Consider the following 27,189-nt stretch of genomic DNA (forward strand, 5'->3'; position numbering starts at 1 on the left):
AAATCATTCATAAATATATAAACGAATCGTATATATTAACTTAATTAATGGAATTTATCGTTTCAAACTGAAAACATATATCTATATATATATTTATAATAAATTATATAATGTGTTATGTAATTTCTTTTCGTATAAATGCGGGTCCTTTGATACGGAAAATTTCATTAAATCACAGAAAATATATACACACACACACACACACTGGAAAAAATATTTATTTGATAATAGTCAAATAACCGGCTATTTTAATCAAATAATTTTTTTTATTTATTTATAAATATAAATATATTATGAATATTTTAAAAAATTAGAGAATAATTTACATAATTTATACTAATTATAATAAATAATAATTAAAAATTATTTATAATAAATTAAATTTATAATAATTATAATCAATAATAATTAAAAATTATTTATTTATTTAAATAAATAAAAAAATAAAATAAATTTTTTTATTTTAAATAATATATATTATTTTCAGTTTGTAATAAAAATTTCAAAAAAAAGAAACCTATAGAAAAATGTTTTCTATTAAAAATTACTAATTAAACAAATTTTCCAAAAGTGAATTTTCACATTTTCAAAGGGAGGAAAATTGAAGAAAAAAAAAAAAAAAATGTTGCCCTCCTACAAGGTAGACAATGATCTCTCGATGATTCGTTGGTAGCAAAAACGGTCTGTAATTTTTGCTATTCACGTAGAAAACAAATATTACCACAATGGTTGGAGAGTGCGTACTGCGTTTGGCACAAAAGGTCACGCATCTGCCACTTCTGCAACCATTGGGGGCAATCATAAGTTTCCCTTTCTCGTCTCTCAAATCCCAATATTATATATTATTCTCGTTTTAGTGTGAAAATTACAGCTGCCTTCAATCCTGATACAAAAAAAAAAAAAAAAACTGGACACGAAACTATGTATTTAGTTAAACAAATGATCAAAAGAGGGGAATTTTTCATTCTTTCTATTTTGCAAAAAAAAAATCCCATTTTTATATCTAGTTACAATTATTTTCAAGTTTCTTTCTTTTTTACATTTCAATGTATTTTTTTCAATAATAAAAATTTTAATAGAAAATAAGTTTTACTCCTCGAAAAAAGGGAAACAATTTCAAGGTAAATACGTATATTAATTATTATTAATTATAAATGAATTATTATATATTATTAATTATAAATTAATTGTTATATATAATTAATTATAAATTAATTATTATATATTATTAATTATAAATTAATAATTAATTCTTAAATTTAGAATTATTTATACTCTTATAAAATAAGATTTTATTCTAAATTTCAGTGTATATTAATTAATTAATAACAATTAATTAACAATTGTAAATTATTTTTTTCAAAAATAATTGAAATAAAAAATAAAAAAAAAATTATAGGGGGAGAAATTTACCCTTGTGAAAAATAAGGACCTCAATTTATAAAAACGGAACCAAAGAGTCACTTAATTTTTTCTTGTCAAAACAACATCCACTTCCGATATGTGTATATAAGGTACCAAGAGTGTATTGGTAAAAATGTACTATATAATTTATATTGATGAAAAGCGTGTATCGTTTCATTTACCTCGAGAGCCATTTAAATCAGAACCATAAGAGTTCTCAAATTTCGTCACAGCAGTTTGACATCCCCCCCCCTTTTTTTTTTTTGCCTTTGCACCTGGTTAATGAGATCAAAAGAATTTGGTAAACGACACCCATACATGATATTTCAGTGTCGAATTCAGCACACTCTGATATCAATCATAAATTTCATTCTTTTCTTTTTTTTTTTATATACAAAATTATATACTCTAGTGTTTCATTCTTTATAATTCTTTACAATTCTTTTAAATTCTTTTAAATTCTTAAAAATTTGCAAGCCCCCTTCAATATTTTTTTTTCTGTTTTTGCTTACGCTTTCATTTTTTATACTCATATTACTTTTTAGAGAAAAAAAAATTGTCACCTAAATTAAAAATATTTAAACTATTTTTTTTGGAAAAATATTCTTTTTAACTAATATATGCTGGAATTATTTATATTATTATGTGAAATTTGATTATATTTGATTGAATATTTTTTTCTTGGGAATGAATATAATATATTTTTAACTCTTATGAAATAATTACTTCCGATATTTCTCACATGTCGAGAGGCGCATTTTGTGAGAAATCCACGTGATCACTGTAACATATATGTGCGAATCGTTATGGAATGTAACGTCGACCTTCAAAAAGTATATATATATATTCTTTGAATACTTTCAGAAAATGCGAGAGATTTCTCATTGTCTGTGATCAGTGTTACATTCCTCAATATGTAATTATGAAAACTAATTCAATTTCTATCAAATAGATATCAAATTCCAATTTCCATTTTAAGTAGTTATTAACAATTTTTTTTATTTTTTGTAATATTTGTTTTTACATAAATCATTTTTTTTTTTTGTAATTATTATAGCAAATTTCTCATTCTGCAAAACTAAAACTAATTTAATATTTACGCTTTGTCACATATAAGATCTTTTTTTATTATAAAAAACAAATTTTTAATTTAGAAAAATTTTATTTTAAATATAAGCAATTTGTTTTTTAATAAATAAATAAATTTTTTTTTAACATTTTCCTATATTTCAATGTTTGACATTTTGAAATAATATTTATAAGTTTAACATTTTCTTAAATTTTGAAATTCACTTTGAATTACCATAATAATAATTAAGTCTAAGACTGTCATTAATCAGTGTTGTTGGCAATAAGAGAAATAAGATATTTCTTATAACGCGATTAATAAATACTGACAAAATCATTAAACTTAGATTAAAAAAATTGAAAAATTATGAAAATATATTTGTTTTCGCTGAATTTTATAAAGATGTTCACCTTGTTTTCATGATATAAATTTATAAGAATTTAAATTAATTAAATTAAAAAAATATAAATTTTTTTATAAATATACAAATTTCCGTAAATATAAAAAATTGTATAAAAATACAAAATAAAATAATAAATTAATATTTAAATAAATAATAATCCCTTTGTAGTTTTTAGAGCACGTGGACCTTTCTTCTTTGAATTTATTTTTTTTTTTTTTAATGATCTAAATTTGAAAATTCATGCCCGAATCATAAATATAACACCTGGACCATCGAAAAGAGGGGTTTTTTTTTTAATATTGTTTTTGAAATGCTATTTTTTTTTATTGAATGGTATCGATAAATTAATGAATCATTAATTAATTAACGATTTGAAAATTTACATTCTCATTCTGAACGTTTGGAAAAAAAGGGCAATGTCTGTTTCTCCAACAACATATGTCGAAAATTCAATTTATTCTAATAGAAGCAAATCAAATTCTTAATAATTAGGACTCAGTAAGCCCTGGGGGATTGAAGTCAATTGAGGGTTCTAAAATCGATTTCTCGGACATCTGTCTGATAGCTGACAATCGAACAACAAAAAGATATATAGATCCATTCTATATATGATTTGATCCCTCCCGCACATTTATTTTTGATATTTAATTCCATCGATCTTTTTTTGTCAAAAAGAATCCATTTTTCAAGATTTTCTACCGAATTTCATTTTCCTAAATAAATATTTTCACAAACTATTCTTAATATTTCTAACACAATTTTCCCCCAAAAATAAATTTTTTTAATTTTCAAACTATATTTTTTATATTGTTTTTTAATAGAAATTTTTGGAAATTGAAAACAATTTTTTTTTACTTCAATTTTTGAATTAAATATACGATGTTAAAAAAACATTTCGAAAATGTAAGGAAAATATAATTGGGAAAATTCGGAAAAAAGTAATTAGGAAAATATAATTGGGAAAATTCGAAAAAAAGTAATTAGGAAAATATAATTGGGAAAATTCGGAAAAAAGTAATTAGGAAAATATTTTTAGAATAAAATTTAATATTTGGAAAAAATGTTTATTAGGAATATAGAATTAGGAAATACGTTGGGAACGCGATTTTTAAAAAAAATAACTGAAATTTTTGCATTTACTTTAGTATGTGTGGGTAATTGTTCGTGAGGAGCAATTTAGAGAAACGCTTGATCGGCAATATAAATATTTTTCTACTTTCTATCGCATCAAACAGGAATGGTGCGGTTTTCACGATATATATATATATATATTGGAGAATGTGAGCTGAACTTTTGTATATATACGAATTCAGGAAATTATAATGAAATCGTTAATGCGCGAACGTTGAAAAATGTCAACTTCGATTTATTTCGCGTTTAATCGTTTTAATTGTTTCACGAATGACTTTACCGGAAATTTTTACAGCCTCTTAAAAAATTGTTTCTTTATAAAAAAAAATTTACTTTCTTCCATTCTTTTTTTGTTCCGTAATTTTCAATTTTTACGCAGAACTTTTAATTATTAAAATGAAATTTAAGTAATTATTTTACAAAATATTATTTAAATAATTCATTTACAAATTAATATTTAAATAATTAATTTACAAAATATTACTTAAATAATTAATTTGTAAAATATTATTTAAATAATTAATTTATAACATATTATTTCAATAATTAATTTATAACATATTATTTAAGTAATTAATTTATAAAAAATATAAATTAATTAATTAATTAAATATTATTAAAACAATTAAATAATTAATTTTTTTTTAATTACAAAAATTCTTACCGCTATGCTGAAGATGATAATAAATTGAGAGTCGTCAAATGAACTTACCTGAAACAAATAAGAAATTTATTTATTAGAAAATTTGTTTAAAACAATAAATTAGTAATTATAATTAGGTAAATATTTACAATTATTGAATTAATTATTATTTAAATAATAATTATTATTATTCAAATAAAATCAAATAATAATTATCAAAACAATCAACAATTATACTGCATTGTCAAAAGAATAAAATAAATAAATATATAATAAATTAATTGTATTATAATTATTATGAATTTATTAATTAATTAATTGTTGGCTAATAATTTAAAAATAAGTCAACTATAATATAATCAAACTAAATAAATTATACAACAAAAAGCATATAGATAAATATTAAATAATATTTAAATATAATTTAATTATATATTGAAACTTAAATATAATTGATAATGAAATATATATAGTTAAACTGTAAACAATAATTAAATAGAATCTAATTAAACAATAAATAATATTTAAATTATTATTATAAATTAATTATAAATTTAATTATAAATTTACTATAAATAAATACAATAATTAAATGCTAATAATAAAAAATGAAAGCAGTTTATTTTTTAAAAAACATAATTGCAATTAAAAAATTCTTCATTTAATCGACCAAGGGGGAATTATGCAACACAAAATAGAATGCGATCGACGATTTAATACAATGTAGACATCAGGGGCCTTATATATAAAGGTACACACACATACATAACAATAATTTTGCAATACATCAATAGAAAATTTATATACGCTTTCGATTATATATACCTTTCGCTTGCGGATAGAAGGAGAAAAAAATATTAACTCCTGACACAAATGGATGTCTATCACTCTCGTTTTCTTTCAAGTCATTAATCCGTCTCTTTATTCTCTCTCTCTCTCTTTCTCTCTCTCTATATATATATTTTGTCTTTCTATATTCTCTCAGCAGGAGATCTGGCGTTTAAGTTGTTTTTTTTTCTTCAAACACGTGACACCCTATGCGCACACGATGCGTTTAAACCAGAGGGTTGTAATTTTCCCGACACATGGGGTGTGAAAAAAAAAAAAACAAAAGGACACTAATCTTGTGGCTTTTTAATTTTAGACACACAATCTATGGGGGATTCACTGGAATAATATATATATTTTTTGTTTTTTAAAAATATTTTTTATTTTGATTTATATACTTTTTAAATTTTGAATTAGTGAGAATTTATTTGCTAATTTTATATTAGTAAAAATTTGTTATAATTTTTAGTCATTTTTCATTAAAATTTTTAGTAAAAAAGACTACTAAATTAAATAGTAATAGTATTAATAGTAAATACTAAAAAATTAGTGGGAATTTCTATTTTAATTTTTAGTTATTTTGCACTAAAATTTTCGTGAAAAAAAACTACTTAATCAAATATCAGTATTTAGTATTAATACTAAATACTAAAAAATTAGCGAAAATTTCCTACTAATTTTTAGTTATTTTTCACTTCAACTTTAGTAAAAATAAATTATTTCTAATTAAAATTGTAATATTTTACTATAAATAGGTACAAATTTTTAATAAATTTTAGTCATTATTTACTAAATTTTAGTCATTTTCTACTAAAAATTTAGTAAAACAAAATACTAAATCAAATAGTATTAATACTAAATACTAAAAAATTAGTGGGAATTTCTATTAATTTTTAGTCATTTTGCACTAAAATTTTCGTGAAAAAAAATACTAAATCAAATATCTAAATATCTAATTAAAATTGTAATATTTTACTATAAATAGGTACAAATTTTTAATAAATTTTAGTTATTATTTACTAAATTTTAGTCATATTCTAGTAAAAATTTAGTCAAACAAAATACTAAATCAAATAGTAATACTTAACTAAAAAATTTCTACTAATGTTTAGTTATTTTTCACTAAAACTTTAGTTAAAAAAATGACTAAATCAATTAGTACTATTTTACTCTATCAATAGTAAATACTAACCACTAAATACTAAAAAATTAGCGAAAATTTCATTTTGTCCAAAAACTTTAGTAAATAAAATTATTTCTAAATCAAATAGTAATATTTTATTAAAAAAATTGGTACAAATACTAAATTTTAGTAATTTTTTATTAAATTTTAGTGATTCTTTACTAAAAATTTAGTAAAACAAAATACCAAAAGCAAACAGTAATATTTTACTAAAAACCAGTGAAAATTTTAACTAATTTTTAGTCATTTTTCATTAAAAAATTTTAGTAAAAAAAACTATACTGAACCAAAAAATAACTTGTAAACCAATTGAATAAGCGGTAAATATTTCCATTTGTTAATTTTTCATTTATTTTTTACATTCTCGTTTCAAACTAAACTTTTGTTTTAATTTAAAAATATTAATATAGGTAAATTAATAAAACTTCAAATTGTGAAAATAAATATTGACCGATTGTTAAAGGAGGACAGAAAATTAAAAAAGAAAAGAAAAAAAAAATTGAGGCCACGAATGGGAAATTTCGAGCAACATCCGGACAATTTTTTATTTTTATGTAAATAGGTTAATTTTGTTCAGTTTGAACTTAAAATCAAAGCACGTAGTTTATAGTTGGAAGTCTTGTGAATATCAATATGTATCATATATTGGTGTAAATAAGAGAAAGAGAGAAAGAGATAATACACATGTAGAAAAGATATAGGTATAAAATTGGGACAAGAGCCAGGGATGAATAATAGTAGAATAACATGTGTTTTACTCGTGGTTAGGTATTCAAGTACCGCTTCAGTTACACTTGAATATGAATATACCCTCAAAAGAGAGACTCTATGTTCGCACGTCTTTAAAGCAAAGCTAAACAACCATATTAAAATCCATACGACATAAACGTTTCTCTTATAACGGGAGCATTTAACGTTTGCGCACACATTAAAATTAAAATTATCCAAATTTGTTCTAGAATCTTTTTCTTTATCTTTTTTGAATATTTTATATTAGGCATTTTTCTTCACGCTTCCGCTAAAACAAAACTTATTTTGTTACGCACAACGAAACTAACGGATGTTTGTGTTAATTTTTCCAAATTATAGTGGGAGAGAAATTTTTTTTCTGATAATAATAATTGTAACTATTTGGCGTAATTACCACATTAAATTGTAAATATTACTGATAATTACTAAATATTACTAATAATTACTAAATATTACTAATAATTACTAAATATTACTAATAATTACTATTTATAACTAATCATTACTAATAATTACTAATTATTACTAATTGTTATTAATAATTACTAATTATTATTACAATTAAAAATAACCAATATTATTAATTAATAATTAGAATTATTGATAATTTTTATATTAATGGTAATATATTAATTTTGTCACCTAACAATATCTAACTGTGGAAAAATCTACAGCCGGGAGGATTCGAACCCTCGCTTTTGAATTGCAAGTCGAAGACTCTGAACACTAGACTAAGAATACTATTCGAACTCTAGTAATTAGTTTTTACGGTTAATAATAATAATTATCAATCGTACAGTCTCAATAAATAAAATTATTATAATTTTTTTTTACAATTATAACAACAGTTATTATAATAATAATAATTTTAATTATTTTTCATTGTAATCTGCTTATCAGAAACAAAAATTACGAGCACTGATGAATATTTCAAAGTTATAGAGCAGTGAAAAATTTTCTTCACGTTCAATTTAATATGCAAATTCTTTTTTTTATCTTCCTTTTTTGGAAAAACAGTTACATTCTATTTTTACGCAAAATAACTAAACAATTTTTTTAAATCAATTTAATTTGATAAATTAATTAAATTTATTATTAATTAATTTAATTAACTAAATTAATTGAATTTATTAATCATTAATTAAATTAACCAAATTAATTATTTAAAATTATTTAAAATTATTATAAATTAATTAAATTAACTAAATTAATTATTTAAAATTATTATAAATTAATTTAATTAACTATCAAAATTTTGATCCAGAAATTTATTTAAATTAACTAAATTAATTAATTAACATTATTATAAATTACTTTAGTTAATTTAATTTTTTAAAAATCTATATTATTTATTATATAGAAATTTATAAAAAAAATCTCAATCTGAATTAGTCATTTAAAAAAATGAAGAAAAATAATCGGCCGAATGAGAGAAAAGTCTAATTTGATAAAACGGTAGTTAAATCTATTTTATTTTAAGTATATATATTGGATAAGAATAAATTCTTCTTCGTCCCACATATATTGAGAAGGGAATATTGAACATACTCGCGCGAGAGATAAATAATGTTGATGTTTGAGCACGCAAATGGGTGTGTCAACTTTGAGGTCCTACCTACGTGAATAAGCACTATATACATCTTAAAATGTATTATGTACTTCAAATCGACAGTCTCGCACGATCTTTGTTCACTGAGAATGTCAATTTGTTCTTTCCATTTCAATAATGTATTCTCATCTACATTTGAAAATTAATCTATATATATTTATTTGCATATTCAGAATTTGACACGAATATTTCAATGATTCACAATTTTTTTTTTTATATTTATATCATATATAAATTTATTTATATAAATTATATTATTAATAAATAATATATTGTATTCTATTTTGAAAATAAATAAATAAATATTGTATTATAAATATATACTATATATTATATTATAAATATATTATATAAATATAATATTATAAATACAACATATTATATTGTAATTATTTATTATATTTTGTATTATATATTATATATATATAATTCATGTTTAGATGTTATTTACAATCATAAAATACGAAATTAACCAAATTCGACTGAGGAAAAAACTTTCCGTCGCCAGGATTCGAACCCTCAATTCCAATTTGCAAATCGAGTACTCTGACCACGAGGCTATGATATACTATGACATTCCACTTAGCTGAATTGAAATATTCAAAGTCTATATTCAGAAAAAATTGCCTATATCCTTTTTTCCTCAATGTATTTTCATCCAATTCTAAAATATATTATAAAATATGCTAAAAATAAAAAAAAAATTGATTAACTGAAAAATATCTACTTTGAGTGACAGAAAAGAAGAAGAAGAATGATGAAAATAAATTTCTGCGAGTTTCCAAATTGAAAACCGTTAGATTGTATAAGAGGCGCATAAATGAATCTCCATTGTTGATGTTATCTCAAAGGGAGAGAGAGAGAGAGAAAGTCGCATTTGGCTCGCGTTTGAGCAAACACAACCCTTTGAATGATGAAGAATTAAATGCTTTCCACAGTGAATATATATATATATATGTCTATACAGAAGCAAAGAAAAATATTTTGACTGAATCATCCTTTCTGTATGGACCACACACGCAAAAGGGATGAGGGAGGGGGGGTGGAGGAGAAAATATAAAGATGCGGGAAGTTATGCGTCGATTGGAGCTCGTAAAACGGTGCATATAACATTCCTCACTTTGCAGTGTATATATTCATCTCATCATTTATGAGGTATACAAAAATGTATATTAAATATTTATATAATTTCTATGTTTACGGCGAAGACTCGCGGAAAATTAATTATATATAATATTTTTATAATTATTATTATCGCATTTTTATTATTAAATTTTTATGTTTTCTGTATTTCTCGAAAGAAATTAATTTTTTTTTGAATTAAATAAACTTTACTTGGATTAATAATAATTTTTGTATTTGGACAAATATTTTCTGTATTTGAAACAGTAATTTCTGTATTTGGTCCAATAATTTCTGTATTTCAAAAAAAATAATTTTTGTATTTGGACCAATTTTTTTTTTTATTGTATTTGAACCAGTAATTTTTGTATTTGGTCTAAAATTTTCTGTATTTGAACCAATTTTTTTTATTGTATTTAAATCAGTAATTTCTGTATTTGGTCCAATAAGTTCTTTACTTCAAAAAAATAATTTCTGTATTTGGACCAATATTTTTTGTATTTGAACCAGTAATTTCTTATTTGGTCCAATAATTTCTGTATTTGAACCAGTATTTTCTGTATTTGAAACAGTACTTTCTGTATTTGGTCCAAGAATTTTTGTATTTGAAACAGTACTTTCTGTATTTGGTCCAATAATTTCTGTATTTGAACCAGTATTTATTGTATTTGAAACAGTACTTTCTGTATTTGGTCCATTAATTTCTGCGTATTTCAAAAAAAAATTTTTTTTTGTATTTGGACCAATTTTTTTTATTGTATTTAAACCAGTAATTTCTGCATTTGGTCTAATATTTTCTGTATTTGGACCAGTAATTTCTGTATTTAGTTCAATAATTTCATTATTTAAAAAAAATAATTTCTGTATTTGTATCAGTAATTTCTGTATTTGTAAAAATAATTAATTAAATTAATTAACTAATTAATTAATTAGTTTCAAAAATTAAATTAAAATCAAAAAATTAATTATCACCTCTACAAGAAGTTTTATAAAAGAAGAATTAAAAAGTAATAAAAAATAAAAAGTTTGAAATAATTTTCTAAAAGTGTAAATTGAAATTATTTGAAGAATTCTTTTGTTAAGTTTAGTGTGGACAAGCATTTTTGGAATCGAAAAATGACCAACTCACATACACACAGTGAGAGATGCAGAAATGCGATGGAATGAACCAAGAGACCATAAAGGGCGAAACAAGAGGTAAAAAAGATCATGTGAAAGAAGAAGAGGTCCATATGGAATGAAAGAGGAAAGAGACAAGAGGAGAATGTTGACTATACGCTAAAAATATATATATATATAGGCAAAAGACATTGACTCTCAGTGGCAAAAGGTGAAGGGGGAAACATCGCTTTGCTTTTACTTTCGGATTTGTCAAAATAACCGAATTGCATCTTTTCTTTTTCTTATTTGCAATTATCTCAAAATTCTTTAAAATAAACAGAAAAATTCTTTCCTCTCAATTTATTTTTCTATTTTTGTACATTTTTTGTATTTTCTGTATTTTTTGTATCTTCTGTATTTTTGCATTTTCTGTATTTTTTGTACCTTCTGTATTTTGTGTATTTTCTATATTTTTTGTATCTTCTGTATTTTCTGTATTTTTTGTACCTTCTATATTTTTTGTATCTTCAGTATTTTTGTATTTTCTGTATTTTTTGTACCTTCTATATTTTTTGTATCTTCTGTATTTTTGTATTTTCTGTATTTTTTGTACCTTCTGTATGTTTGTATTTTCTGTATTTTTTGTATCTTCTGTATTTTTGTATTTTCTGTATTTTTGTATTTTCTGTATTTTTGTATTTTCTGTATTTTTTGTACCTTCTGTATTTTATTTATTTTCTGTATTTTTTGTATCTTCTGTATTTTTGTATTTTCTGTATTTTGTATATCTTCTGTATTTTTTTGTATTTTTTTTGTATTTTCTTTATTTTTTTGTATTTTCTGTCTTTTCTGTATTTTTTGTATTTTCTGTATTTTTGTATCTTCTGTATTGTTGTATTTTCTGTTTTTTTGTATTTTCTGTCTTTTCTGTATTTTTTGTATTGTCTGTATTTTTGTATCTTCTGTATTTTTGTATTTTCTGTATTTTATTGTGTTTTATGTCTTTTCTGTATTTTTTGAATTTTCTGTCTTTTCTGTATTTTTTGTATTTTCTATATTTTTTGTATCTTCTGCATTTTTGTATTTTCTGTATTTTTTTGTATTTTTTGTATTTTCTGTATTTTCTGTATTTTTTGTATCTTCTGTATTTTTGTGTTTTCTGTATTTTTTTCTTTTTTCTATTTTATGTACTTTTTTTTGTACTAATTATAACAATAAATTTTCACACGTATCGCGTAATCAATACAATAATGAATTACATAATCCACACAACAATGTACATATATATATCTAATTTGCATAATTAAATATAAGAAGATATAAATTTTCAAAAGCGATATATATATAACGTGATATTGGAATAAGATAATAACAATATATATTGTGGGAACGTGTATATATATGAAAAACTGGTTCGAGAATATTGAGAGCATTAAATATATAAAATAAATGAGGTGATGGCATACTCACGGAAGAAATACCGCGCATAATTACACTATTGATGTGATCACATATATGTGCCAATAAATAATTGCGCGAGCTTCTCGCGATATTAGCAAAGTCAGAAAATTATTCATGCGAACTCAATTCTTATTATATATCGTTTTACAATACACATATATATATACTTTTGTGAAAGTAAATTTATTTTATAGAATTTCATTTAGCAAATAGATAAAAATCGAGAAACCGAAACTGTTAAAAGACAATGAATAAAAGGAAAAGAAAAAAGTAAGAAGCGAAAATTAATATATATATATAAGAATAGACGGAGAAAGTAGTGCACGCGAAAAAAAATATGAATTTGAATTGATAATTTTATTCCCATTTTTTTTTCTATTAATCTAATTTATTATCTATTGTTATTGCAATTTTCGTTGAACAAACCGTTTTTACCATAATAAATATTTATTTTTCAAATATTCAATATTTGTAATAAATAAAAAATTTTATTCTGTTATTTTTAATTACAGTAAAAAAAATTTTTTTTAAATTTTTTCCATGTATTTATTTATTGACTATTTGTGCCAATTAAAATATATTCTTATCTCAAAAAGTGAAAATTTAATTTTTCCATTTTTTTTTTGTACAAGATATATTAAGATCTAATTAATAATATAGTTAATGAGAATTTCACTTTTCTCCCAATATCAGTTGTTTTTAAACAAGTCGACAAGAAAACGAGAATCTTACATATTTTATTTAAAAAAAAAATGAAGAAATAAAACATAAACAACTTGTTTGTAATGAAGCATAAATTTTGTTTGTAATTATGCGCCTTCAATACAAGTGTGATTTTCACTCTCTTAAAATTAATGATAAATGTGAATCGGAAATGAAAATCTTTTCGATTTGAAGAATTATTATCATTTTCCTCTGAACTTGTAAAGCAAAATGCATTTCTCATCATATATATACGATAAAGTGCGTCTGGTCATTCTTAGAAATAAATATTATCACTTCGTGGCATTATAGTGACATACTTTAATATATTTTTCAAAATTAACAATTCATTAAATTTTCATTTAATTAATTAATTTTGCAATTCAAATCATTTAATTTAATTAAAATAATTATAATAATACTTAAATATTATTAATTAAATAATTAATAATTATTAAAATATTATTTAAATAATTAAATTAATAATAAATTAATAATTAATTAATAATTAAATAATTAAATAATTTATTTTTTTTGGTGAAATTTTTTGACTTTTTTTTAAATATCAAAAAATCTAAAAAAAAAAATTGGCGTTTAGAGTGTGAAATATGTATTCGCTTTTCAGTGGTATTATCTCCCGGCCACTGGTCATAAATTATGCGCTCTTGAACGTAAATAATTTTATCAGTTGTTTTAACGATAAGAGACATTCTATTTGGTTTTTTTTTTGCCATTTTCAAGATAAGGTCAAGGAATATTTGGAAAAATCGGAGATTTGTACATGTTAAAAATTTTGTTTATCAATTTATTGTACGCACGAGAAATAAGTCAAAGCAGTTGCAAATCATCTTTATAAATTAATATTTAAAAAAAATTATTTGTTTTCGCGAATTTAATACATAAATCATTGTAAATAATTGTTCAATCGAAAAAAAAAAAAAAAAACTGAAATAATTATTAATATAAATAAATTAATAACTAAAAAAATAATAATATAACTACAATAATTGTTAATATTTATTAACAAATTATTAATAATTTTGGTACTAATAAATAAATAAATATTAATAAATAAAATAATTATTAATTAATTAAAAATTAATATAAATAAATTATAGTAACTAAAAAAATTATTAATTAATTAAAAATTAATATAAATAAATTTTAGTAACTAAAAGAAGTTTTAAAAAAAATAAATAGAAAGTATTTTTTTTTAATGATGCATTTATATTTTTCATAAAATTATAAAAATAGACAAAAATCGAGTGTCAAGTAGAAAAACAAAAGAGAAGAAACGATAAATAAATGAGAAAGTTTACTATATCCAAAGAAGTTTATATACATATATAAAAATATGCGATTCGTATGGGGGGAATTGACTCATTATTTATTTCGAAATCCTCATTAAATTGATGATCGAAAATAGTGGACATTATATTATATATTTGAAAATAATGAATGATAATGTGAACGTTGGGAAAGAACGGACGTGAACAATCCTTTACCAAACGGGGCATGAACTTCGTCACTCAATTGTCTTTATATATATATATATATATATATATATATATATATATATATATATATATATATATATATATATATATATATATATCTTTAAGAGACTCCTATACTATTATTATCATTCAAAAATTATTGTAGAGAAAAAAAAATGTTCGATGATGAGCAACCACTCGATAAATGAGAAAATACTAATTAACGGTAACAGATGATGAGAACAAGAAAATATAAAAAAATAACAATGGTAACATATTTTAAAGTCTCTTTTAAAAAGTCATAGAAAAAAATCAACTTAAAATAAAAAACAAGTAAAATAATAATTTTTTAATAATTTATTATTTAATAAATTAAATAATTAACTAAAAAAAAATAGAAAATTTTTTGTAAAGGAAAATTTTCTTTGAAAATTAATTAAATAAAATATTATATAAAAAACTGATTATTATTATTATTATTACATAATTTAATGAATTTTTGAGAAAAAAGTAAATCACACATAAAGAAGAGTAATAAAAAGTTGGTTAGGAGTTTTATTTGAATTTCACTCTTGGAAGATTGCTCAACAATTCACAATCTTAGTTTCCATTGAGAACCCGGAAATGAACAAATGTTGATTAATTTATAAAAATGTAATTAAGAGGAATGTGAAAAAGGATGCGAAGTTCGGAAGAATCTCCAAGTTACGTATTATATTATATGGACACTTGAAAATTGTTTCGTTAAAACTTTTTTACGACCAATATGTGAACACAATAAAAAAAAAAAAAAAATTTTTTTTTCTATGGGAAAGTGTCGAAAAATCATTTTTTAAATTAAAAAAAATATAAATAAATAAAATTCATTTATTTAACTAAATTTATTTAACTAATTAAATAAATTTATTTAAATAAAGAAATTTATTCAAATAAATTTAGTTAAATAAAATATTTATAATTACAAAAATATTGTTTATATGCAATGATAATATGCAAAAGGCTAATTTTACAATTTAATTTTACACAACAACCTCTGTTGGTTACAAAATATTTGAAAAGACCAATCAATATAAATATGTGAATTTAATTGTAGATATTTTATCGAAAAAAAATTCATAAAATTATATATTTATACATAATTTGGTATAGTGTGATGTAATAACGTATAAAATGATTTTTACAAATGATATTTTATTCTATGACAATTTTCAGAAAACTTATGTAAAACATCTATTGCATATTATATGAGAAAATAAATTTGTTTTTTTTTGTTTACTTTTATATTTTCATCATAGTGATTTTAACCGGATTTATCTAATTTATAATAAGACGAGTGTAAAGATACATTCAGGTCAGATGACTTAGAGGTGCAAAGAAGCCTTTTATATTGAAAGATCACACAAAAAATAATTAATTCACATTTTCATAAAAAAAATTTTTTTTTTTAAATTAATGAAAATTAATACAAAATTTTGTACTGAAAAAAATTTGATCTGCAAAACTTCGTAGAATTGAAATATAATTTTAATGTAAATTTAAATTATAATTAGTAATTAAATTAGTAATTAAATTAATAATTAAATTAGTTATTAAATTAATAATTAAATTAGTAATTAAATTAGTAAGAATATTAATAATAAATTTAGTAATAAAAAAGTAAACAAAATTATTTAATTTTAGTTAATAAAAAAATAAATGTTGCAAATTAATAATAATAAAAGAAAAATGGAATAGATTCTGATTTTTCAATAAGGGAAAAAATTTAAATAAACCGTTAGCCAAAAACTTTTTATACAAATTACATAATTTATGCCGGGGATTATATTTCTATAGAATCAAGTGCTGGAAAATAGGATTTTAGCCGCAAATGAATCCTTTATTAATCGGATATGAAACTAAATTTAAAATTCTCATAGATTATTAAAATTTCACTTCATAAATAGATGAGATTTGCATAAATTACGAGCACTTGTGAGCAAGTAACGGGTTCAATAACAATTGAAAATATGGGGTGAAAACAAGCACCAAAAATTAAATACTATTTATTTTTAATTTTAATTTTTAATTTTATTATTTTTTACAATTTTGATTCTTATTGTTACTATTATTGATTATTTAATATATTATTATCATTATTACTATTATTATTATTACTATTATTATTATTATTATTATTATTATTATTACTTTTTTTTATTAATATTTTTATAATTATTTTTATTATTATTGTCGTTGATTTTTATTTTTTTTATTATTGTTATTGTTATATAAAATAATAATTTTCTTTTTTCAAGTATCCTATTATTTATTTATTTTTCATTGAAATTTACAAAAATGAAAATTTTATTTCGTTAAATTATCTAAAACTTTCTTATTCCCGTTATTTGCCTTAAACTATGTATTTGTATTATCTTGAAAAAAAAATCTGTTTCTCTTTTTCTAAGCCCATTTACACTATAAATAAATAAAAAAAAAACAATTTTCTACTATTTATTTCATAAAAAATTCGAAACTTTTCAATCATTTACGCGAACAATTTTCATGTTTTCACAGAAAAATATATATATATATATATTAGAGAAAATTAACTGAATAAATTTTGTTTAATTCAAGTGAAATTGTGTTCCTTTTACTCCGCGAAAATATATATTTATTTATAATTTCATTTAAAGAAATACGTATATTTTCAAATTATTTCTACGATTCAAAAAAAAGGTTTTGTCCTTTTTTTTGAATCGTTGAAATAATTTGAATTAATTAAATAAAAATTAATAATAAATTAATAATAATAATAATAATAATAAATATTAATATTAATATTAATAATAATAATATTAATAATTATAATGTTAATAATAATAATAATATTAATAATAATAATAAATTAATAATAAATTAATAATTAAATCTTGTAATTACGAAATTCAAATTTTAGTTAAATAAAAATTATTTGATATAAAAAATTAAAAATTAAATCTCTCGATTAGAAGATAAAAATTTTGAAACAAAGGTGAAGATCACAAAAGCAGAGTAATGTATATCGTCGGTCAAAGGCGCAATTTTGACCGTTCAACGCGGCCATTGAATTACAAAATAATGGCGTGGTAATTCCTAAAATCTTGCGTTAGACTCGCCCGTCTTGGCCTTTAATGATCATTTCGACGAAAGATAACCCGGCGTGTATATATTTAAGTTGAATAGAGCGTATCATTACAAAAATTCATTTTACGATTCTTCCTCGGATGCTGTTCGCGCGAGAGAGAAGATCTCCTCAATTTTCTCTCTCTCTCTCTCTCTCTCTCTCTATATATATATAACAACAACTTCTCGTGTCTCGAGTAAGCGTTAACAATTTTATATATATATATATATATATATATATATATATATATATATATACATGGAATCCGAATTTTCAGTGCACTTTTTATTTGTATTTTTTTTTTTAAATCCCAAAAGCCTTGGGCCAAAGAGGAATCGTAAATTTTTGGGCTCTGATCGCGATCGCTTATACAATATAATTTTTTTTTTTTTGAAATAAGATGAAGAAAAAAAAAAGAAGAGTGAAAAAATGCTTCTGGAACCTTTAATTCCGAGGCCCTTTTTACAACCGGCAATTTTCGGGATTATGTAAATTACTCTATACCCAAACAAAAAGTTTGATAAGAATCCCAAATCACTGATAAAGAATCTGTTTTTTTATTTCTTGTATTTTGAAAATTAAATTTTAATCGAAATAATTATTTTTAATTTAAAAATTGAATTTTTACATATTTTTTAAAATTATTATTAATAATTAAATAATTAATAATTATAATTAATAATAATAATAATAATAATAATAATAATTTTTATAATTAATAATTATAATTATTAATTATTAATAATTTAATAATTATAATTTGTTAATTTAATTAATAATAATATTCCAAAATTTTTTCAATGATATGTATTTAAAAAAAATTTTTGCCAATTTTGAATTAATAACCTTTTACATATATATATAGAAAAAATATGAATGTTCTTTTTTTTAATGTTGTTTTATGATTATTATTATTACTATTATTATTAATGTATACATGGAAAATGGAATCTGATTTCTCACGAGAAGGTATCATGACTAATAAATCGGTCACGGAAACAATTAACTTACGAATGAGAATATTATTTATATTGTGCATACAATTCACGACCGACAATTTCTCCTTTCAATAATTGAGACATTCGAGCGATTATAACGATGTAAATCGGTTCCTCTCGCATGTGAAACATTCAAACATGTCTTTTACACAACTATATTTATATGCAAAACAATTTCATTATATTATATTTTATATATATGTAATCGAACTTTGCCAATCATTTATATATAAAATAATGCAAGCGATGATATAAAACTATCATTATTATTCACATTTAATAATAATTTACAGTCAATTGTTTTAGGAATTTTTCAAATCTCTTATTTTTAATTCCAAAAGAAATTTCATTTTTAATTTTTTTTATTAATTATTTAATTATTTATTACAGTATTATTTTATTATTTTATTAGTTATTAATTATTTAATTTCGGTATTTAATTAATTTTTTAATTTAATTTTTGCATTTAATTAATTTTTTTAATTTAATTTTTGCATTTAATTAATTTTTTAATACAATTCAGTTTTTGCACTTCATTAATTTTTTAATTAAAATTATTTTAAATTACAAAATAAATAAATTTTAATTTATTGAAAAAAATTAAAAATATTTTTTGTAAACTAGTTAATTAAAAAAAAAAAGTAACTGAAAAAATTGGCTGTGTTTGATTTATGTGAATTTGATTATAATCAGCGAGAAGATGAAATTTAATATTGCATTTTATCGTAATTCGTAATGTAACTTTTCTGCGCCTACACAAATTGCACCCGCATATAATGCACCCCTCACGCCCACGCTTTTTTTTTTTTTTTTTGATTTTTAAAATGCAATATTGCATATACTTTTAAGTAACAATAATTCTATTCGAAATGAAACTAAAAGAAAAAAAAAAAAAATTTCTTACATTAAAACAACATTGAAAAGAGAATAAACGCCGATTTACCACATTATTAATGATCATTTCAAATCAAATCCTATTTCTCATGTAGTAGCTTTCAGTTTTAAATAAATTTTTCATGAATAAATTCCTCCAAAGAGAAAACACTACTGGGAAAGTAATTTATTTTATTTAAACAATAGTTATTTTTATTCAAATCATTCAAATTTCAATTTTATGAATCTTCAATTTTCAAATTACAATTATGTTAAATTATTATTAGTTTTCGAATTTAATTTTTTTTTTTTAGTCAATGATGCGAAATTCAGAGAAATTAAAAGAAACATTTTTTTTTGCGAGCAACAAAACCCACGTGAAATGAACTTGTGGCTAAAACGGTTATTCAATTTCCCAATTTGGAGAAGAATGGAGGAAAAAAAAATAGGTGAGATGATTCACGAAACACGAATGTTCGTAACGAATTGATTAAATTGGAGAAGTTATTTTAGAGATAAAAAAGGATCGTTTTTTTCTCTATTCAATAAAATATTTTTCAGAAGTAAAAAGACAAAAATAAAAAAATATATTTATGAATAATAAATAAATAAATAAATAAATAAAAAAAATAAATAAATAAAAAAATAAATAAATAAATAATAATATAATAAAATAATAATAAATAATAAAAATAAAAATAAATAATAAATTAGTAAAATAAAAAATAAATAAAATGCTCAATTTTCCAACGAATGTACTTTTGTAACATATAAATTAAAAATTTCAAAGGAAAAATGATTTCAATTTTTTTTTTTTTTTTATGTAATGTTGAGATGTAATTTTACAATGTCAATGACCTTTATACGAAGATTATCAGTATTGAAATATTGCTATATACTCATATACATAATATGAATCTCATATGATACATTTTACTCCAGGACATTCAATATTTTTAGAGATAACATCTCTTGGGATTTTTTTTTTTTCGATTAAATTGGTACAAGATGAGTGAGAAATGAAATAAAAATATTCTTTAGAATCCGGAAGCTTATAAAGGACCAGAGCTATATATTTTTTTCTCTCTCTCTCTAACTTACAAGAGTTTGGATCTAAAGTTGCGTAGGCAGTTTGTAAAGGCAAAGAGCTATAATCGTTAAATGATTTTTCTGAAATTATCGGCTTTTAAACGCAGCGATAAATCATGGAAGCGCGTGTCATGATGTAGTCACTTTACGTTGATAATGAAAGTTAAACGATTTTTTCTTCATTTTAAATTATTCCATAAAGAACGATAGAAAAGCATGTGGAATATGTTTTTTTCTTTTTTTTTTTTGGTGAAGAATTTTTCAATTTATTTTATTATTGAATTTATTCGATTTTTTATTATTTAATTAATTTAAAAAAATAATTAACATAGTAATTTTTATTGAGAACATTAAATAATTAGGTATATTCTAATAATTAATTAATAATTAATTATTTACTATTTATTAATTATTAATTATTAATTATTTGTTAATTATTTATTAATTATTAACAATTAATTTACTAGTTATTGTAATTATAATTTACAATTTATTCCGCTAATTAATAAATAGGAAATTGAAATTTAACCAACGATTATTTTTTAATTACAGCTGATGACAAGAGGTTAACAACCTCAAGTGATGAACTAAATTTTTTAAATTAATAATTTTATAATTCATTGACATTATATTAAAAGGAAAATATAACTGTTTTTTTTTTTGATCAATTAATTTTAATTTTCGATGAAAAATGATTTTAGAATTTTTATGCATTTAAAAATATATTCTAAAAGCTTGTTCAAAAAGTATTTCTAACGAGTCTATATAGATATAGAATTCAATCAATCCTCTAAACTATTTCCAAAAGGAATTCCTCAGCATCATCTTTTTCCTCCTAAATCATCTCTCGAGATATATATTGGGAAATTTTAACAGGAATCGATTATTATAAACAAATTCAATTGTTTGTAATTGAAAATGGGATAAAAAAAACGAGTTCCAAGAATTTATTCCAAGAATTTATTCCAAGAATTTATTCCAAAAATTTAAGTATATTCTATTCTTAAAATAAGAATATAGATTTAGAATATTTAATTTAAAGAGTCGAATATTAAATATAAGAATAAATATTAATTTATTTTTTAAATAAATTATTTTTACTCTTTTCCTCTTACTGCAAGAGTATTTTGTATATTTTAATTTTACAAGAAGAGTATATTCTTAATTGAAGAATATATCTCGAATTATGCCAAGATAGTACTCTTATTACAAGAGTAATAATACTCTTATTAAAAGAATAAAAATACTCTTATTATAAGAATAATAATACTCTTATTACAAGAATAATAATACTCTTATTGCAAGAATAAAAATACTCTTATTTCAAGAGTAATAATATTCTTATTACAAGAATAAAAATACTCTTATTACAAGAGTAATAATATTCTTATTACAAGAATAAAAAATACTCTTATTACAAGAGTAATAATATTCCTATTACAAGAATATTAATACTCTTATTACAAGAGTAATAATATTCTTATTACAAGAATAATAATACTCTTATTACGAGAGTAATAATATTCTTATTACAAGAATAAAAATACTCTTATTACAAGAGTAATAATATTCTTATTACAAGAATAAAAATACTCTTATTACAAGAATAATAATACTCTTATTGCAAGAATAAAAATACTCTTATTACAAGAGTAATAATATTCTTATTACAAGAATAATAATACTCTTATTACAAGAGTAATAATATTCTTATTACAAGAATAAAAATACTCTTATTACAAGAGTATTTTGTATACTTTACTTTCAAAAGAAGAATATATTCTAAATTTGAGAGTAATCTCGAACTATATATATAACTACTATAATTAATTATATTCTAAATTTAAGAATATATCCCAAACTATGCTAAGATACTCTCATTACAAGAGTAAATTCTAATAATGAATCGACATTTTCAATTTAAAAAAAAAAATTCTCTGCAGGAAAAAAATCAAAAAATCATTAAATTCACGATTTCAGACACAAAAATAATAATAAAAAAAAAATAATGATGAAAAATTTGATAAACACAAATTCACGAAAACTCACATTGAGTCTTGGCACAGAGACTGATCTGCTATTGATTCTCCTACGTCGAAGTAATCTTGCACGTTCTCGATCACGCCTCGTGGACCTATCATCTTGTCGTAGCAAGCACAATCCATCTTGAATAACACTTGAATAATTATAATCATCATTATAATTATCATCTAATGAACGAACACTTAACAAGACGCATCCATCGTTCTCGTCAACACTTGCCACTGCGTCACAACGCATTCCATCAAATTCACGAGAATTATTATTATTATTATTATTATTATTCACTTTATAATCCTTTGATTCCTTGCCCGATTCTCTAAATCCATATGAACCAAATGATGATGATCTTTTTCTAAATTTATCACTATTTGTATTACGAAATGAGCTCAATGAACGTCTTGCAATTAATCTTTCAGTTTTTGTTATAAATTCTGGTTTAGTCATTAATTTTGAATCACTTCTTTGACGATATCTTATCGTGATCACATCAGTTGATGATGATGATGATGATAATGATGATGTGGAAATTGAATCGACCTTGGCAACAACATCGTTGGTTTTTTTCTCCTTCCAGGTACTTTCTCTTATTTTCATCAAATCAATTGAATCACTTGATTTCAGGGGACTTATGATCCAGGGGAGGAGACTTCCTTCCTGTTTTTCAATTGGTTTTTTATTTTTTTGCTGTTGTTGATTTTTCTGATGATCCTTTTGCTTTTGATTCTTTTGGGGATTTTTTTTGTCCTTTTGATTCTTCTGATGATCCTTTTGGTGATCCCTTTGCTCTTTTTGATCTTTCTGATGATCATTTAGTTCTTTTTGGTTCCATTGATGATCTCTTTGCTCGTTTTGGTTCCTCTGATGATCATTTGGGTCTTTTTGATTTCCTGGGTGATCCCTTTGCTCTTTTTGATCCTTCTGATGATCATTCGGTTCTTTTTGATTCCACTGATGATCTCTTTGCTCGTTTTGGTTCCTCTGATGATCCTTTGGGTCTTTTTGATTTCCTGGGTGATCCCTTTGCTCTTTTTGATCCTTCTGATGATCATTCAGTTCTTTTTGATCCTTCTGATGATCATTCAGTTCTTTTTGGTTCCACTGATGATCTCTTTGCTCGTTTTGGTTCCTCTGATGATCATTTGGGTCCTTTTGATTCTTCTGATGATCCTTTTGGTGATCCCTTTGCTCTTTTTGATCCTTCTGATGATCATTCAGTTCTTTTTGGTTCCACTGATGATCCCTTTGCTCGGTTTGGTTCCTCTGACGATCCTTTGGGTCTTTTTGATTCTCTTGGTGATCTCTTTGCTCTTTTTGATCCTTCTGATGATCCCTTTGCTCTTTTAGACTCCTCTGATGATCCCTTTGCTCTTCTTGATTCCTCTGATGATCCCTTTGCTCGTTTTGCCACTTCTGACACTGCTGATTCCTCTGTTCTTTTTCATTCTTTTCATCCCTCTGATCCTGCTGCTTATTCAGTTGATTGATCAGATCCTTTTTGTTTTGATTATCCTCCCGTTGATCATAATTCTTATCCCACTGTTTTTTATCTACCTCATCATTATGATTATTCCAATCGTTATTAATCTTCAGATTTTGATCAGAATTTTTTTCTTCACAATTATTCACAAATTCCGTTTTTCTTTCTAAATTGATGAATTTAAAATCATCATTCACATGACCTTGCTTACAAAATGGTTGTTGTAAACTGATCGCGTCACCAGGTACAGAGGCACAGAAACTCCTTCTCAAAGGGCTTGAACCCCTGACATAAATTTCTTCACTGGTCCATAAATCTTTGGTGTGATCTTGAAGGTTAACGACTGTGGAGTACCTAAAGCGACCTTGAGCCAAACATCTTCTCTCATGGCAACATATCAACTTTGCATTATTCGAGACATGAGATTCCTCAACTTTTGGGGTTATTGAACCAGTGGATGATATTTGATAATTATCAAATTTTTCATTATTTATAATTTTTGAATAACACGTGTTTTTTTTTGAATCGGTGATTATTTTCACTTTTGTTTTATTATCAATCTTTTCTGATTGAATCACATTGTCACACTGACGCACGGAGATGAGACGACATCCGCCGTCAACTCCGTCGTTCTTCTTCTTCTTCTCCTCCGTGATGAACATCCGAAATAGCTATGTCTCGGAATTCATAATTGCAACACACTGTTCTAAATTTAATTTTCCCTTTCCAAATATTATTTTATTCACATTTTTTGACACTGCGCAGAGTTCTTAAATTGCCAAATTTTTTTTTCACATAATTTTTTTTTTCCGGAGAGGGGGAATTTTCTTTTTAATGAAAGAAAATTTTTTTTTGTATTTTTTCTAATTTCTGTAATTTTTATTTTTTCTAATTTGTAATTTTTATTTTTTGAAATTGAAAATCACGCACAGCCGGTTTCACGTTGAAGAATTTTTTTTTTGTTTCCGATACACATGGAGGAGACGCACAGCCCGCGAGCGCTGTTGGCCTACTGCGGTCTCCTAGTACTGCACGAATACATTGCGCGCCTCGTCTCTCTTTCAGACATTATACACACGACGAGAATGTACTCACACAAATTTCTGAACCCCTCCTGATACACTCGATTCCATTTCATTCCTTATGCGCTGTAGCCGGCATGCTGGATTTTACTCTCCTTCTCTCTTTTCTCTCTCACTCTCTCTCTCTCACTCTTTTTACTATAGGGTTCTCTGAACATACACACGATGTAATATAACGTGTAATCACTCTCGTTGTAAATACTCCAAAGCATTATTATTGTTATTCTCCAATTTGTGTTATTTCGAGTTCTGCACGATTAACATTATACCTTTTCCGCATAATTGGCATTTTTAAAGACCAACGAAAAAAAAAAAAAACTCGTTACGTCAAAGGAAAAAATTCAATTTCAATTGAAAATTAATAATATAGTACTAAAATTACTAGAAAAAAATTTTTGAACAACTATTTGTTGGAATCAAATACATTGCTACAAGGAAAAAAAAATCTTTATCTACCCACTTGGAAAGATTCCCCGGAAAGTGCCCCCTGGAGGTTCTATCAGAATTCCGCCGGAATTTTCAACGTAATTCCGTCGGAATTCTATCGGAGTTCCAAAGAATTTCCGATGAAATTCTGACGGAATTAGGACTCTAACAATTTTGAAAAAAATTAATCGGAATTACGATGGAAGTTCCGGCGGAATTCCATCGGAGTTCCAAAGAATTTCCGACGGAATTCTGACGGAATTAGGACTCTAACAATTTTGAAAAAAATTAATCGGAATTCCGACGGAATTACGTTATAAGTTCCGGCGGAATTCCATCGGAGTTCCAAAGAATTTCCGACGGAATTCTGACGGAATTAAGACTCTAACAATTTTGAAAAAAATTAATCGGAATTCCGGCGGAATTCCATCGGAGTTCCAAAGAATTTCCGACGGAATTCTGACGGAATTAGGACTCTAACAATTTTGAAAAAAATTAATCGGAATTCCGACGGAATTACGTTATAAGTTCTGGCGGAATTCCATCGGAGTTCCAAAAAATTTCCGATGGAATTCTGACGGAATTAGGACTCTAACAATATTGAAAAAAATTAATCGAAATTCCATCGGAATCCCATCGGAAATTCTTTGGAACTCCGATGGAATTCCGACGAAATTACGTGGGAAATTCCGGCGGAATTCTGATAGAACCTCCAGGGGTCACTTTCCAGGGAATCTTTCCAAGTGGGTAGAACAGCGATATGTTATTCACTAAAACAGCGAAAATTTTCGTTATTCTAGAGAAATATATCGCTACTCCAGAGAAACTTATATCGCTGTTCCAGGCGAAGATTTTTTTGCGTCTATATAGAAAAATGATATATTTATGCCAACTCATTTGTTGCAAATATATTTTATTTCTTTTTAAATAAAAAATTTATTTGAGGCAAAGAAAAATTTATTGCAAACCACAGAAAAATATATTTGAGTTAAAGAAAAATTTATTTGAGCCATAAAAAAATTTATTTGAGCCATAGAAAAATTTATTTGGGCCATAGAAAAATTGATTTGTGCCAAAGAAAAAATTTATTTGAGCCAAAGAAAAATTTATGTATGACAAATAAAATTTTTATTTATACGCCAAAATAGTTAGTTAGG

At 23.2% G+C, this 27,189-nt stretch overlaps 1 protein-coding gene across 1 annotated transcript in view; it reads right to left on the reverse strand.

The window, feature by feature from the left end:
- The window catches only part of LOC127282032 (uncharacterized), a 347,280-nt gene that overhangs the window by 21,268 nt on the left and 298,823 nt on the right, over positions 1 to 27,189 (reverse strand). The window lies entirely within an intron of this gene.

Source organism: Leptopilina boulardi, unplaced genomic scaffold (genome assembly GCF_019393585.1).
Source record: "Leptopilina boulardi isolate dan_hultmark-lab unplaced genomic scaffold, ZJU_Lbou_2.1 LbouV2_278, whole genome shotgun sequence".
NCBI classification, from domain to species: Eukaryota; Metazoa; Arthropoda; class Insecta; order Hymenoptera; family Figitidae; genus Leptopilina; species Leptopilina boulardi.